Here is a 13,942-nt window from a genome sequence, read left to right as displayed (position 1 = left end):
GCTCTTTTACAACTCTCTTAGCCCTTATACAATTATGTTGTAAAGTGGCCCTTTTTAATGCTAGCCCTGGATTTGTTGGCCTGCCACTTTTACTTTTCTCCTTACTACTTTTTGCTTCTACCCTCACTTTACACCCCTCTGTCTCTCTGCACTCATTCCCATCCCCCTGTTGTGAACTAACCTCCTCTCGCCTAGCCTCTTTAATTTGATTCCCACCACATGACTTGGCCTCCACAGCCATCTCTGGCAATGAATTTCACAGATTCACCACCCTCTGGCTAAAGAAATTACTCCTCATCTCTGTTCTAAAAAAACATCCGTCTATTCTGAAGCTGTGCCCTCTGGTCCTAGACACCCCACCACCACTATGGGAAACATCTTCTCCACATCCACTCTGCTTAACAAAGCTGCTACAATGATAGATCATGTTGCAGTGAGCATTACAGCTGTATCTCTGTACTTAACTCGCTGACACTTCACACATTTGCTTGACTTCCCTCCCCATTGGAATTCCTTTGTGCAAATTGGATGTCCAGTTCACTGAATGGCCTTACATGCTATTACACAGTAAGCTGAGTAATCAAAGTTCAAGTAAATTTATTATCACAGCACATACATATAGATTATGAAGACACGTAGTCCTCTTTTATTGTCATTTAATAATGCATGCATTAAGAAATGATACATTATTTCCTCCAGTGTGGTATCACAAAACGCAGGACAGACCAAGACTGAAAAAACTGACAAAACCACATAATAACATATAGTTACAAACAGTGTAACAATACCATAACTTGATGAAAAAGTCCGTGAGCACAGTAAAGTTCAAAGCTTCTCAAATGTCCCACATCTCACGCAGACGGGAGAAGGAAGAAAAACTCTCCCTGCCATGCCGACCACAATCCGACTCTGAGTCATCCGAAAACTTTGAGCTCTGATCAGCTCTCCGACACCGAGTACTGAGTGCCATCTCTGTCCGAATGACTCGACCCCCTTCTTGGTCACCAAAAGCAGGCAAGGCCGGGGATTTTGAGGGCTACCCTCCGAAAGATTCACGACCACACAGTAACAACAGGAGCAAACGGGCATTTCAGAAATTTCTCCAGATGTTCCTCTGTGCTTTCACGTCCATTCTCCATCAAATCAGAATTGTCCACGGCCCCTATTTGACGGATACGATATCATTTTCACTGGACAGCTGCGCACGCGCGGCACGCTGCCATCTTCTCCTCCCGCCTGAGACATAGTATATGTCACCACACACACTACCCTAAGGTTCACATTCTTGCGGTTATTCACAGTAGATACAAAGAAACCTAATGGAATCTCATTAGGGTCTCAATTATTTATAATGTTCAGTCAGCATCTTATACAGGAAATTTGCAAATTTCCGGATGCTTAGGTGCCAAACCCAATAACCATGACAACCCAGAGGAACTCAGCTGTGGTTCACAGAAAACTGGTAAACTGGGCCACGAGTGACAGACTCCCAAAATTCACCAAGGTCCTGGTCAGTTAATGATATTTTCTTTTCATTGATAAGATTCTTCTTTGTCTTCTCAAATGACCCTCTAGGAATGAAGATGAGTTTCATCCACTCTAGTTTGGAGAATTCAGAGGTGACCAGTCATGATGAGGACCTTGGACTCTTCCACAAAAGGGGCAGTGTGGGAGAATGATTTGTTAATTGGAGTGCTTCTGCCATTTACAATGATCTCCTGTGTGTGCAAGATGCATGGGCACAAAGTTCTCAGCAACATTCTTCTCCACATTGGGTGGTCATGGACTGAGATGTCCCAAGAGTCATTAGGGATGTTGTATTTTTTTCCCACCAAGGAGGCTTTGAGGACATCCTTCTATTTTCTCTGTCCACCATATTAAAAGGCTCTAGAGTGTTATTGGAGACAGAAGGTATAATAATGGGATCTTTTAGAAAATAATCAGGTTAGTGTTGGTGAAAACAGCTTGCCTCCCAGATGCCACACAAGGCTTCCAACCAGGAACTGACACGCACTACAAACAATCAGCAGGTGTAACTACACTGCTTGGTACGTACTTACAACGTCCCACTCCTATCTGCACAAGTTGATTTGGTTATGTGAGACAGATTAGTCGGTACCTCCAACAATCAGAACAACAGCGTTATGACTTGCTGAGTCCTGAGTCATTATCAAAAGTGCACTGTTCTTATCCTCAGCACTAATAAACTGACAGCTGTGCCAATGCAAACATACCTAGTGACATACCAAAGTCAGCCCAGCACAGGGAGTAAAGAAACAGTATTTCACAATACAGTTGGCTCCTCCTTTACTCCATCGGCCATCACCACTTGAAAGCAACACTCACAACACGCTGGAGGAACTCAGCAGGTCGGGCAGCATCTGTGGAAACAATCAGTCAACATTTTGGGCCGGAACCCTTTGTCAGGACTGAACAGGGAAGGGGCAGAGGCCCTATAAAGAAGGTGGGGGGAGGGTGGGAAGGAGAAGGCTGGTAGGTTCCAGGTGAAAAACCAGTAAGGGGAAAGCTAAAGGGGTGGGGGAGGGGATAGGCAGGAAAGGTGAAGAAGGAATATGGGAAAACACAATGGGTAGTAGAAGGAGGCGGAACCATGAGGGAGGTGACAGGCAGCTGGGAGAGGGGGCAGAGTGAAATAGGGATGGGGGTGGGGGGGGAGGAAAGCATCTGGCCATCTCTGCAATCTGTGTTATTGTGCAATCTTCCTGCAGACTCTGAACAACCCTTCTGCCTATCATGTTCCACAGGTGGACACCAGATGTAGCCCCGAACTGCAAGGACTACTGCTAACCATAGACATGTGGTCAACTGAGGCAGCTCATGTGTTGCTTAGACAAGTGCTAGCTGGACACAGGTGCAGCCCCTACCCTACCAGGTCTACTGCTGTTACTACACAGGTGAGTAAGAAAATTCTAAGTGAATTTATGATCAAAGTGCATACAGTTTATGGCACCATATACTACTCTGAGATTCAGTTTCTTGCAGGCATTCACAGAAATAGCACAGAATCAGTGAAAAATTACACACAAAGACTAACATACAACTAATGTGCAAAAAGATGACAAACTGTGCCAATGAAAATAATGAAATAAATAAATCGATAAATAACACTGACATGAGTTGTAGAGTCCTTGAAAGTGAGTCCATAAGTTGTGGAATCAGCTCGGAGTTGAGGTAAGTGAGGTTATCCACATTGGTCCAGGTGCTTGATGGTTGAAGGGGCGCCATCGTAGCACTGCAGTTAGCGCGATGCTATTACGGCTCACAGCGAGGAGTTCAGAGTTCAATCCTGGCATCCTCTGTAAGGAGTTTGTACGTCCTCCCTGTGGAATGCATGGGTTTTCTCCGGACGTTCCAGTTTTCCTCCCACAGTCCAAAGACACACCAGTTAATAGGTTAATTGGTCACTGTAAATTTTCCCATGATTAGGCTGGGGTTAAGTCGGGGGTTGCTGGCCCAGAGGGGCCCATTCTGCGCTGTATGTCAATAAATAAAATAAAAATAACTCAAGTTCAACTTCAAGTTTATTGTCATCTGACTGTACATTCATACAACCAAATGACACAATGTTTCTCTGGACCATGGTGCACCCACACAACATATATCACACACAACACATAAACAAAACTATTACAGGGTAATAAAATATAATTCAAAATGCATGTAGTGAAGTGCAGCACAGGTAAACAGATCAGCAAAGAGCAAACAGCTGGCAGTGTTAGTGATGAGACCCCTGTGTCAGCAGGGTGTTCATTAGCCTCACAGCCTGGGGGAAGAAGCTGTTCCCCAGTCTGGTAGTCCTAGTCCTGATGCTTCAGTACCTCCTGCCTGATGGTGGTGGGTCAAAGAGATTGTGGGATCAGTGGTAGGGATCCTCAACAATGCTCTGGACCCTTCATCTGCAAGGCTCCAGTAAATGTCTCAAATAGAGGGGAGGGGTGGGGAGAACCCAATGTTCCCAGTGGTGCTTACTGTTCTCCATAGGGGCCCGTGGTCTGATGCCTTGCAGCTTCTGTACCACAAAATGATGCAGCCAGACAGAACACTCTTGATGGTGCTCCTGTAGAAAGTTGGTAGAATGTGAGCGGGGAGCCTTGCACGTCTCAGTCTCTTCAGAAAGTGCAGTACCTTCTTGACTAGTGAGGAGGTGTTGTGGGTCCAGGTTAGATCATTTATTACATGCACACCAAGGAACTTGGTGTGCACAATCATCTCTTTTGCCTTGTCCACATTGAGACTCAGGTTGTTGTTATCACTATATTTAACCAGCCTCTCTACCTCCTCTCCGTTTGCTGACTCATCGTTATTGCCGATGAGGCTAACCACTGTTGTACCATCAGTGAACTTGATGTGCTTTGGGCTGAATCTGGCAGGGCAGTTGTGAGTCAGCAGCGGACTGGGTACACGATCCTGAGGGCACCACTGCTCAACATGTTGGAGCTGGGGATGTTGCTGCCAACTTGGACTGATTGGGGTCTTTCCACCAAGAAGTCCAAGATCCAGTTACAGAGAGGGGTGTTGAATACCAACGAGGACAGCCTCTGAGGGATGATGGAGTTAAATGCCGAGCTGAAGTCAATGTACAACATCCTGGCGTAAGAGGCATCGTTCTCTCGGTAGGACAGCATGGAGTGGAGGACTGAGGCCATAGCATCATCAGTGGACCGGTCTGAGTAGCAGACAAACTGGAAAGTAGCTAATGTAGCTGGAAGGTGGGATTAACTGCTCCTGGTGGTGTGGTACCTAAGCCTCCTATATCTCCTGTCCAGAAGCAGCAAGGAGAGAGTGTGATCTTGATGCTGAAGGTCCTTGATGATAGAGACTGCTTTCTTGTGGCAGTGCTCCTTGTAGATATGCTCAGCGGTGGGGAGGGATTTACCTACATTGCTTGGTCTACTGCTGGTAACGCACAAGTGGACAACATGTGCAGCCCTTGCCTTGAGCAACACAGACAAAATGCTGGAGGAGCTCAGCAAATCAGACGGGAATAAATAGTCAACATTCATTTAACTCTACCATACTGGACTGCTGCTGGACTGGAAAGAATGGGGCAGAAGCCAGAATGAGAAGGTGAGGGGGTGGGAAGGAGCACAGACTAGAGAGTGATAGTGAAGCCAGGTGAGAGGGAAGGTGGGTGGGTGGTGGAAAGGGGAAAAGGAGATGAAGTGAGAATCTGGGGTGGGGTGATCACTGGAAGAGGTAAAGCACTAAAGAAGAAGGAATCTAATAGAGAGGACAGTGGGCCATGGGAGAAAGGGAAGGAGAGACACCAGAAGGTGAAGATGGGCAAGTGAGCGGAGAACCAGAATGGAAAAAGGGAGGACGGGGAAGAAATTTCCTAAGTTAAACTGTTCAATCTCCTCCGCAGATGCTGCCTGACCTTCTGGAGTTCTTCCACCATTCTATGTATTCAATATGGGTTTTGAATTTTCGCCTATTGGCTGTCATTTGTTGAAGGGAAATCGGGTCACAGTGCTCCTGAGTCAGACTGCATTTTCCCTGCCAGGAGCTCCTGCGGTCAGAGTGTTTCTTGGACAGGCTGCCCTCTCCCTGCCAGTAGTTCTCCTTTATCTGTACCTCGCCAACTGTGGACCCAGGGGTATTGTACGTCTCCCCTGAGCTGTCACTGGAATGACTCACGCACTCAATTAGAAAATAATTGAACTGGTTGTTCGCGTGATAAATGACTTGCAAGCAACCGTCCCAAGACCATCACAAATATTTACAAACCTCCGCACACTTCCGGCTAAGGACAGCTTGCATTAATTGTAAGGATCAGTAACAGAGCGTTCGGATTCGTGTGAGCAGCTCCCGGCTCAAAAGTAAATACATAGCCAGCGGCGATACCTGTCCACGCCCACTGCCGAAAGCACCCTCACACGGCCTCAGTGAGGGCAGCGCTGCTCGGCGCAGAGGGGTCCATCTGCCGCTCACACCTACCTCTGTCTTCCACACAGCAGATATATCCTGGCTTCCCCGACACAGTCCCCGAACTCAAGAGCGGCTGCTTCCCGATCGCTCACCTGTACACAGGACAGCCCCACCTTCACAACCCGATTGGTCGAAAAATCACATCTCTCGTGTATTCTTCCCGGCTATTGGCGTTCATTCCCTCATTTGCATCTGCCAGCTTTGTTTACTAATGTCATGTTATTTACTCTTGGGATTATTACATGAAGTTATGAAAAAGGACTCCGGCCAAACAAATCTGTATTCCAAGTTGGCTCAGTTCCTGTTGCTGTTCCCCTGTAGCAATGAAAGCCAGTATGCAGTTCACCACTAAACAGTCGATGCTTCTCTTTTCCGTTCTGTTACTTTTAGCGCCCCCCCGCCCACCACACACACATACACACACACACACACACACACACACACACACACACACACACACACACACACGTTTCTAGAGAAACCAGCAGAGAGATTATTCCTGTATGAGAGGGTGTTTGCCAATTAGCGTTCAGTCTAATTCTGTTCTCACACGTCACCATTTACAAATGCAAACACACACATTAGAGGTCACATTAAAGAGCTGATTTATTCGACTTGACTCAAATAGGCAACATTCGTTCGGATTTAAACTCCTGGATGTCAACCACATTTTCCTCTCTGTCCATGCTGCCTGACCTGCTGAACATTTCCTGCACTTTCTGTTTGTAACTGTTCCAATGTCCAATACAATCTCAGCTGCTGAGGGGAGCTGAAATCATGGTGCTGCTTTAGGTCCACAAGGAAATGTTGGCTTTCCATTCAGAAATAATGGGGTGGTTTTCGGGACGGGCTGGGAACTGGGGTCCAAGAAACAAGCACAGCTAATGGTTGCCTGGGGGAAGACATGGCTGCTTGAAAGGAGGGCTATATTTAAATACAACGCTGCAGACTCTTAACCCCGGTCAACCACTGATTGTAGTCTTTAGGAGGAAATTCACTCAAGTACAAGATATGTTTAACTGGGGTGCTCCGTGGTTGACAATCACAAGAGGGGTCAGCTGCGAACGTTCCAGCATTCCAATGCAATAATTTCACTCTGCCTTCCTTCAAATACATTGAAGTAGTTGGCTATAATATCCTCTAGCTGGCCATCTCTTAGCATTGAGCAGCTATTGCTGGGAGTGGATTGCCCCATGGTCCCTCTGATCAACAGGAAATCCGCACTCCCAATCTCCCCAAAATCCCAATCCATCCTCTACCGCAAAGTAATGTTGCAGCTCTGTAAAAGCCTGGTTAGACCACACTTGGAAAATTGTTCAGTTCTGGTTGCCTCATTATAGGAAGGACACAGAAGCTTTAGAAATGGTACAGAGGAGATTTACCAGGATGTTGCACTTAATCCATCCTCTGCTTCAAGGCAATGTTGCAGTTCTATAAATCCCTGGTTAGATCACACTTGGAAAACTCTGTTTAGTTCTGTTTGCCTCATAAAAGAAAGGATGTGGAAGCTTTAGAGAAAGTACAGAGGAGTCTTACCAGGATGTTGCCTGGATTGGAGAGCATGTCCAATGAGGATAGGATGAATGAGCTAGGACTTTTCTCTTTGGAGTGAGGAAGGATGATAGAGGTGTAAAAGATGATAAGAAAAATAGATTGAGTGAACAGTCAGAAACCTTCTCCCTGGGTGGAAATGGCTAATATGAGGGGTCATAAATTTTAAGGTAATAGGAGAAAAGAATAGGGGAGATGTCAGTGGTATTTTTTTTACACAGAGAGTGGTGGGTACATAGGGTTTAGAAGAATGAGGAAGGGATCTCATTGAAATCTATTGAAGATTGAAAGGCCTAGATGGAATGGATGTGGAGAGGATGTTTCCTATAGTGAGGGAGTCTGAGACCAGAGCGCACAGTGTCAGAATAGAAGGATGTCCATTTAGAACAGAGACGAACAGGAATTTCTTTAGCTAGAGGTTGGTCAATCTGTGGAACTGATTGCCACAGATGGCTGTAGAGGCCAAGTCATTCAATACATTTAAAGTGGAGGTTGATGGGCTCCTGATTAGTAAGGGTGTCAAAAGTTATGGGGAGAAGGCTGGCAAATGGGGTTGAGATAGATAATAAATCAGCTATGATGGAATGATGATGCAGACTCAATGGGATGAATAGCTTATTTCTGCTCCAATGTCTTATGGTAGAATGTGCTGCCATGAGTGATGGTAGAGGAAGGTATATTAAGGACATTTAAGAAACTTTTAGACATGCTCACGATGAAAGAAAAATGGAGGGCTATGTAGGAGAGAAGGGTTTGATGGATCTTTGAAGAGATTATAAGTACAGCACAACATCATGGGCCAAAGGGTCTTTAATACCGTACAGCTCTATGATCAATGTTCTCCACCTTCCTCAGTGCCAACCTCCCCAATTCCCAATATTCAGAATGTACTCACTGACTACATCTGTGATAATCTCAGTCCATAGAGAATCCTCATGCTAACCTCTCTAAATTCCCAATTTTTGAGAAATTCTCATTGCCAGCCTCCCCATCCCTCTTACATTAAGTAATACTCACTGACAACCCCTATCTTCCATATCCGCAACGTGCCCTGACCGTCATACTGTCAGTGTTACAGTGACTGAACCCAGGTGCGGAGGGACGACAGACTCCCACGTAGAGATGAAAACATGAGTTTACACATAGGGGATCCAACAGAACATCAGTGACTCGAACGAGCGACACCACAAGATGAATCACGTTCAAACCAAGGAATCCAGGATGAGTGCTGATTGGGAGTCCGCTTTAAGTGATCACAGTACGCAAAAAATCTGTGCCAGTCAAAATAAATTTGACAAGATTAAACAAGGGCTTAACAACTCTATATAAGCTAACAGTTAACAAATACAGGTGCTCCAGAAACATTGGAGCCCAAAGCTCTACAGCTTGCCACACAGACCCACAGGGCTCATGACACCCGTTGTTCCTAACCTTAAGGGAATCCCCACTATCAATTTTCCCTCTTTCTTACACTGTGTTCAAATAATTCTCATGGCCAGCTTCGCCATCGTTCTAGTCCTTATACCGTGACCTCCCTCCTATTGATGGATATTTCCCAGGTAATCCCCTCGGGGGTTAACCCAGGGAATATCTATCAATGGCACCAGGTCAGATTTCCTCCCAGACCCAAATCCAAACACTTCTCTCTTGATCTTCTCACTTCTCTCTTCTCTCTACAAACAAGTAATAAATTCAAGTGAAACTTGTAACTATATGGATGGTTTAATGAAGGGTGTCACACTTAATTAAGTCTTCCGCCCACAGCAATTTGGGTCAAAGAGAGAATAATTTGCTGTGATGCTCGTGTATATTTGCATCAGTAACTTACTCGATGATAGACAGCACTTGTAAGCTATGATGATTTGATAATCTTACAAGTGGCCAATAGAGTTTGTAAGGAACACAATAGCAGATGAAAATGGAGTGCAAGGATGGTTGAAGCATGACCTGAGAGAGAGGGGGAAAGGCTCAGGAGATTTATTTTATTTATTTATGTTTGAGATACACCGCAGAGTAGGCCCTTATGAGCCAGAAATCTCCTAATTTCTAATGCTAGCCTAATCACTGGACAACTTACAGTGATCAATTAACCTATCAACCGGTATGCCTTTGGACTGTGGGAGGAAACCAGAGCACCTGGAGGAAACCCACGCTGTCACCAGTCACAGGGAGAACGTACAAACTCCTTACAGACAGCGGCGGGAATTGAACCTGTGTCACCTGTACTGTAAAGCGTTGTGCTAACCACTATGCTACTGTGTGAGATGAATGGTTTCCTTTCATGATCTTTATATCCTCCCACGCCAGGGAATACAGATATCTCCCATCACTAAAAAGAGACAGAATATTACAAAACCTCAGTTTAATTTCAACTGTGTCAGCACCATTCACATCCAGAGAAATGTAAATCATTAGATATTCCTCTTAAGTTTTTAAAATTTTATTTCTGCTGTGTGAAACGTCTTCGCATTGATGTCAGAGTAGGAAAAAAGTAGGCTGAAGGTGGTGGAAAACCCTGGTGTAAATACTATAATGATGCGATAGTGTTATCACCGGATCTCTGTGGGGTGGTTCTCAATGCTTAATGTCTACTGTGCGGATTGGGAACTTGTGCAAGTAAACACAACAAACCGCACAGGAGCAAGCCAGTCCGCTCAACAGGCCCTCGCTGTGTCTGTGTTTCACATAAGCTTCATCTCACTCTCCTCATCAGTATTACCTCCTATACCTGGCATTAGCCTCCTGAATTTGTGCCTCCATTCATTAGACCATGGATAGATCACACCTTAACCTTATTGATTCTACATCATTCCATATCTCTTTGACCTATCAATCAATCCCAAGTTTGGAACTTTCTGTTGACAGAGCCTCAATAGTGTCCTTGAGAGAGAGTTCTGAATTTCTATTAATCTTCTCTCACCACAGCTGAGGGTGGAAGTCTACCTCACTATAGAATCTACTCTGCAGCGTCTCCACCCCTACGCTGGAGCACCAATATGTTCATCACATCAACCACATGAACATCCACTGCAGACAGAGTTGCTGCACATTTATTCAGATGCCTCTCAAAAATTGGCTTAACTGGGAAAGAGGTGGGTTAGTTGAACTAAATTAAGCAGTTTTGTATCTGGAGTCATAGGGCACTACAGCACAGAAACTGGCCCCTCCGCCCAGCTAGTCCATGTCAAACTGTTAACCTGCCTAGTCACATCTACTCACGCCTGGAGCATAGCTGTGGGTGCCCCTCCCATCTACGTATTTATCCAGCCTTCTCTTAAATGTTCCATTCGAAGCCCCGTCCACCACTTCCACTGGCAGCTCCCCTATCTCTTTTGACTCAAATGCAAAGGTGACCACTCTGGTCTTCAGGTGGATCAATTTCTCTTTACTAAATGAATTTTACTGGTGGGAGATCATTCAATTTTACTGGGAATGCCAAATTTAGCACTGTTGGGAACACTCCATTACTGAATGAAATGACTGGCTAGCTATTACCATAGCAGAATTAGTAACCTTGGCAGCAGGGTGAACATTTCACTGCACCTATCCTCACTGCTTTCTAATGCTGAGCCAAGCAAAAATGAACAAGGCCCCCCATTCCCCCAACCATGTACAGTAACTCTAGTAATGTTGCTGTTTGCTGGGCAAAATACAGACTGCTGGAGGAATTCAATGGGTCAGGCACAGCTGTAGAGACAAAGGGATAGTTTACAGTTTGAGATGAGACCTTGCATCAGGACTGAGAGAGTGAAAGGGAGATAGCCAGTATAATGAGTTGAAGGGCGAGTGGTGACGTAGAAGCTGGCATGTGATTGGTGGATCCAAATTTGGAGGGGTGGATGGGTAGATGGAGCTGTGTGGGGGAGGGGAAGTGGAAGAGATAGCAATGGAGGCAAGCAGGTGATTGGTGGAGACAGGTTATGGAATCTGATGAGTGAAACCAGATAAGTGTGGTATGGGGCAGATGGGAACATGAGGGCAGGGAAAGCCACTGAATGGAAAGAGTGGGTGGGTAACAGGCAGATGGAACTGGTAGATGGGAAGAGAAGACACTGGATAACAGGTGACTCGGGCAGTATTGTAAACAAGAGGGTGCATGAGAGATACTGGGTGGATCAGTAGAGAAAGGAACAAAGGGTCAAAGTTAACTGAAGTTGGAGATGTTGTGATGTTCACGTCTTTGGGCTCAAAGCTACATAGGTTCAAAGTTTAAAGTAAATTTATTATCAAAGTACTTATTATGTGTCACCATAAGAGACCATAAGACAATAAGGTACAGGAGCAGAATTAGGCCATTTGGCCCATCAGGTCTGCTCCACCATTTCATTACGCCAGATCTAATTTTCCCCTCAGCCCCGATCTCCTGCCTTCTCCCTGTATCCCTTCATGTTCTGACTAATCAAGAATCTATCAACCTCTTCCTTAAATATGCATGATGACTTGGCCTCCACAGCTGCCTGTGCCAACAAATTCCCCAGATATAGTATCCTGAGATTCATATTCTTGGGGGCATTGAAAATAGAGCAAAGAAATACAATGGAATCAATAAAAATCCATACACTAACCACAGGCTGACAAACAACCAACGAGCAAAAAAGACAAATGGTGCAAATATAAAAAATAATAATAACAAAAGCAAATAAATAGTAAGTTAATAATACTGAGAACATGAGGCATAGAGTCATTGAAAGTGAGTCCGTAGTTTGTGGAATCAGTTCAGTGCTGAGGTGAATGAAGTTATCTATGCAGGTTCAGGAACCTGAAGGTTGAAGGATAATAACTGTTCCTGAACCTGGTGGTGTGGGTATGAGGTAATGTTTCTCTGTTTGCTGTATTTTCGCCTTGGCAGCAGAGGAGGCTGGGGGGTGGAATGGTTGGTGTGGGGCTGGGGAGGGGAGGGCATTCTGAAATGGCTGCAAATCAGAAGCAGTTTGTACAGCTGCAACCTTTACACTCAACCCTGCACACCAGCAACAACATAGATCTCTACTCTGCGCACACCACTCTGGTCTCAGAGAAAAGCCGCCTGATGACAGACCAAAATTCCTTCAGTGTCAGGAGGCAGAGGGTAATGACTGATGAGTGCATTTGCAAATGGAAGTCACTGCCTTGCTTCTTGTTGTCTATATTAATGTTTGAATCTTACATGTTGCGGGGTGATAAAGAAGGATGACACACTGTACATGGTCTGTTCAGCCGGGCAAACAAATAGAAAATAAGATTAAATCAAGTGAAGTGTGAGATACGTAAATAATCTGAGGAGGTGCAGATTATTACCGGAGACAAATGAGTAATCTTGGCACGAGCAGCCAAGAGGGCCTTAATGGTGAACAGTTCCCTGAACATCCTCACTGCTTTCCAGTGCAGAACCATGCAAATATGAACAGAAGCCTAGCAATGTAACTCTGGTTAACGTAGCTGCTTGCTGATCTGTTTCCAAGACAAGAGATTTCCCAGTGACAGGGAGGTTATCAAGAAGTGTGGAGGGAGAAATGGATTTCTATCAATCTTTGCAGGCAGTGGAGCAGATAGAATCCTTTATGAGCAGAGATAGAAGACACAAATGCAGTGAGTTTGTGCTAGAGCACTTGTTACAACATGGTCTGAGTACATCATATAGTCTGGGTATAACAAAGGAAACATTGTGTTGGAGATATTTACACAAATGTTGGCAAGGCTAGAAAACCGTAGTTATGAGGAAAGATGGGATAGACTGAGGTTGTTTTCTTTGGAACCATGGAGGGCTAAAGAAGATTTAGTTAAGATGCATAAAACCATGAACTGCACGGAAATTATGAGCTGCCTGAAAGGACACATTGCCCTTGGATGGAGGTCAAAATACAAGCAATATGATTTAAAGTACAGAGACTCCCTGGGTTACAAATGACCTGACAAATTCTCCCATACCTTTTTAAAGCATTTTTCAGACTAGTTATGACAATAATAAAGTGTTAATGTCTGGAGGCTGTATATATTCCAGTAGTATAATTATGGGTAGTGTTACTTAATGAAATAATTATATGTGTATATTATGGGTTACTTCAGAAAGCAGGCATTTATGCTTGCAGAGAAATTGGTTGTAGACAGTTCTCAGGAACAGAACCCTTACATAACCCAGGGACTCTGTAATTTACGCAAGATTCGAACAGAAGGGGAGCGTCCCGCCCCCTCCAGATGAACTGGACCTGGTGGCATCAAGATTCATCGTCATCAAGGCGGACGTTAGAAGGGCTTTCCTGAAGATAAATCCAAGGGAGGCGACGGGCCCAGGTGGCATCCAGGTGGCATCCCGGGACTCCGGGCCTGTGCAAGCGAGCTAGCTGGAGTGTTTGCTGACATCTTCAACTGCTCCTTGCTTCAGTCTAAGATCCCCTCATGTTTTAAGAAGGCAACGATAATCCCAGTGCCGAAGAAGAGCAAGGTGGCATGCCTGAATGACTAT

The 13,942-nt window shown here is 45.1% G+C and overlaps 1 protein-coding gene across 5 annotated transcripts in view; it reads right to left on the bottom strand.

Moving 5' to 3' along the window:
* The window catches only part of LOC134345817 (leucine zipper putative tumor suppressor 3), a 234,073-nt gene that overhangs the window by 72,542 nt on the left and 147,589 nt on the right, over nt 1-13,942 (bottom strand). Inside the window, exon 1 of one of the 5 annotated variants that reach the window (XM_063047079.1) lies at nt 5,959-6,052. The exons of 1 other annotated variant lie outside the window; for it this stretch is intronic. The gene's annotated coding sequence lies outside the window, so the exon portion shown is untranslated. 3 more of the 5 variants (XM_063047082.1, XM_063047084.1, XM_063047083.1) reach the window with 3 other exon arrangements.

The sequence above is a fragment of the Mobula hypostoma genome, chromosome 4, assembly GCF_963921235.1.
Source record: "Mobula hypostoma chromosome 4, sMobHyp1.1, whole genome shotgun sequence".
NCBI classification, from domain to species: domain Eukaryota; kingdom Metazoa; phylum Chordata; class Chondrichthyes; order Myliobatiformes; family Myliobatidae; genus Mobula; species Mobula hypostoma.
Note: the sequence above shows the minus strand (reverse complement) of the source record. Positions and strands in the feature narration are given on the sequence as shown.